This window comes from Morone saxatilis, unplaced genomic scaffold (genome assembly GCF_004916995.1).
Source record: "Morone saxatilis isolate NCDOM2014 unplaced genomic scaffold, NCSU_SB_2.0 Contig15, whole genome shotgun sequence".
NCBI lineage: Eukaryota > Metazoa > Chordata > Actinopteri > Moronidae > Morone > Morone saxatilis.
The window spans coordinates 26,560,286-26,563,519 of NW_023339707.1; the positions used below are offsets into that span (position 1 = coordinate 26,560,286).

Genomic DNA, 3,234 nt, shown 5'->3' on the forward strand with positions numbered 1-3,234 from the left:
TCTCTCTCTCTCTCTTTCCCTCCTACTGTTACAGGATGTCTCTCTACCTGTTTTTCTCTCTGCAGCGACCATAAACTTTTTACCTGATCATTCAGGAGGAATCCAACATCTGCTCCTACCTCACAGATCAGCGTTCAACCTGAGGGGGCTGAAGGCTTTAAGCAGTATAAGGCAGGGGGTCGCCAAATTCCACCATTACAACCACAAGTCCAAGGATGGGGCTGGATAGTCAGAGTCACTTTTATTTGCCCAGTATTTGGTGGCCTCTGGTTGTGCGTTGCTCTCACTTTTTTGTTGAGAGAAGTTTTCCTAAAATGAGATTTAAATTTCAAATTAATGGTCTCGCTTACAGTATCACTTATATCAGAATATATTGAATCGTAACCTCTGTGTCGTGATACGTATCCTATCACCAGATTCTTGCCAGTACACGGCCCTACACAGAATAAGAATAAACAAACAGGACAACAAGCTGATATTTCTGTTTCTACAGTGAAAAATACACATTGAGTTAATTGTTTATCAGAGTAATGGCTTGTGGGTAAAAACTGTTGTTGTGTCTCTTTAGCGCCCACCAGAGGGGAGGAGTGGGAACAGGTTGTTTCCTGACTGGAAGTAAAAGTCCTGACTGGAGGGCGGGATGGCACCAGTGATTATTTCTGCCCGTCCTGACTGTCCGCTGTAGTTACCGAGGAATGTAATGTTATTACTAGTAATGAGTTACTGCCCAGCACTGGAGATGGAGGTAGATTAAGGAATATATTCAAGCAGTCTGCAGCGTGAACAGCAGACACACAGTAAGCTAACACGACTATCAGCCTTGCGTTGTCTGTGCCCTCAATTCAAACCGCTTTATTGGCACGACAGCGACAAAAAGAAACTGTTGCCAGAGCTCGGTGGCCTGTGGTGATGGCAGAGCACTCAGAGTAAAAAAAGGGGGGAACCGAGCCGCCTATCAGGCTCAGGTGAGACCGTACCCATCTGGTTCATCAGCTGGTTTTATCCTCAGCTGGGGCCACCAAAGGCCCACTAAAGGCCCAGTATGTGTGTCTCTGCTTCCAGGAGCTGCTCACAGTGGTTTTATCTGGTTTTATTTCACATACACACACAAATCCACTCTGTCTGCCAGGAATTATACAGTTAATGAGGCAGTTCAGTTATGGTGAAGCATGTAGGGCTTCTGTTTATAAAATACATAATGTGATGGAAGGAACTTATTTCTTGAAATTAATAATAAAAGAACGATGATGTTTAATTTTTATGTCGACAAGTTTATTCTCATATAGAAGGTTTTCTGTCATTATGATACTTATTTGTGAATAATAATATGAAGTCAGTTATTTATAGAGCACAAGAAAACTCCAATTAAAATGCCTTTACTGTCATGGCATGCTCAAGTTAGACCTAAAAACACTGACTCCCTTCATTGGGAGTCAAACTCACAGAACAAAAGGCTCTATAAGGTCTAACTTGAGAATACTGTGACAATAAAGGCATTTAATTGGTTAAAAGAGAGTTCCTGGGAGTGTGTCCACATGTACACTGTAAGAAATTGGAAGTTGAGGAAACGGATAATTTGGACACAAAAAAATCTGTATTTCAGAAATGTTCAAAACACATTTAAGTGAAAAACTAAATAATTACATATTTTCAACTACAATAATTAAACATCTTTTGACATACAGAATGTTTTAAGACAGGACACAGGATTATAGGTTATTTCAAAATTTAAGTTTGAGTTTAACTTAACTTAAATACATGTGCAGACAGTTATTATAATAAATGAGTTTTCTCAATGTTTCTTTTTTACAGTGAGAGTCCAGGAAGTGCTCCGACCCACATTACTTACTACTAACTAACTAATATTGGCCAAAGTGGACAGTAAGACGAGAATTACAGTGAAATCAAAGCACAGACACATTTATTGGGAGCCAAAAGTTAATTAATAAAAGTGTACAATAAATAATTTTGTTCTGTGGAACTGTGATGACATAATACTGAATGAATCCAATATGTTATATTTCATCTTCTTCATCTTTATTGATTAGTATCAGCCCTGAAACGAGCTTTATGTGCACTTGGCAACAGCTGGACTGATGTTGGTGTAGACAGTGATGAATTGTGGGATACACTCAGCTCTGAGTACTGCTGTAAAGAGGCATTAGGGTAAGTGTGCATCAAGTGTGGGTGAAATAAACTGCGGGTTTTCAGATGAGGGACAACCTTACTGAAGCAGTGCTGGAAGAAGTACTGCACGCTATAAAAAATACCATAAAACATGTTGAAAATGTTACTGAATTAAATGTATACGTACATATACGGTTTGGTAGAAAACATTCAGGGCTGCTTAAAACTGCATGAAGTGCAGTACTTAAAGTAAATGTACTTTGGGGTTAGTTAGGCAAACAATAGCGAGCTGGTTGAGTCGGCTGAGCTTTGAGGCAAACAAACGCTTGTCGAATGTTTGGAAAACGGTTTGATTTTGGTCAGTTGTGATAAAAACGAGAGAGCAGCAGAGCAACAGGTTCCTACGTCCCTGATCGGTCACACAGTTTATTGAAAAGTGCAAGGACAGAAATAAGTGCAGAAAAATACAGAAACTTAAAAATAAATCATTAAAAGTGTTTAAAATAAATCACACATCAACCTGTAAGTTTGTGTTCCTCTCTTTGGCTTTTTGACGACTGGAACGTAAAACCTGAGAAGTGCTCTCTCTCTCTCTCTCGCTCTGTTTTTCCTTCTCCCCCTGTGTCTCTCGCCCTCTCTCTTGTTGAGAGGGGTTACGGGGTTAATCTGTCTCAGTAATGAGACTGGACACAATCGGACAGCTGTGAAGCTGATCGCTGTTTTAACATTCGCCTCTCTCGACCCGTCAAGACCTCAAAGTCACAGTCTGGCCCCTTGCTGACTGACAGACAGACAGACAGGCAGACAGACAGACAGTGTGTCAGACGCTTTTATCCAAACACAAATCACAGTTTGGACCATGTGACAGTCAGAGTGTAATCACAGATATCAGCTGTTTATAGCAGCATACAGAGCAGTAAATGCATCAGTTTAAACACAATAGAAACCCTGTAAACTCAGTTTTTATACACTGGTACATACTGGTTCATATAAACACGCTGACAGTATCCATCTCAATCACACTCCCATATAAAGGCAGGTTGAGTTCAGAGACTGAAGCAGATATAAGCCCAGGCTATTCATTGATGCTCCAGTCCAAGCTCAAAT

General features: G+C 40.3%; 1 protein-coding gene across 1 annotated transcript in view; it reads left to right on the top strand.

Moving 5' to 3' along the window:
- LOC118324149 (IQ motif and SEC7 domain-containing protein 1-like) overlaps positions 1–3,234 on the top strand; it is a gene marked incomplete in the record, with an annotated part of 46,487 nt that overhangs the window by 593 nt on the left and 42,660 nt on the right.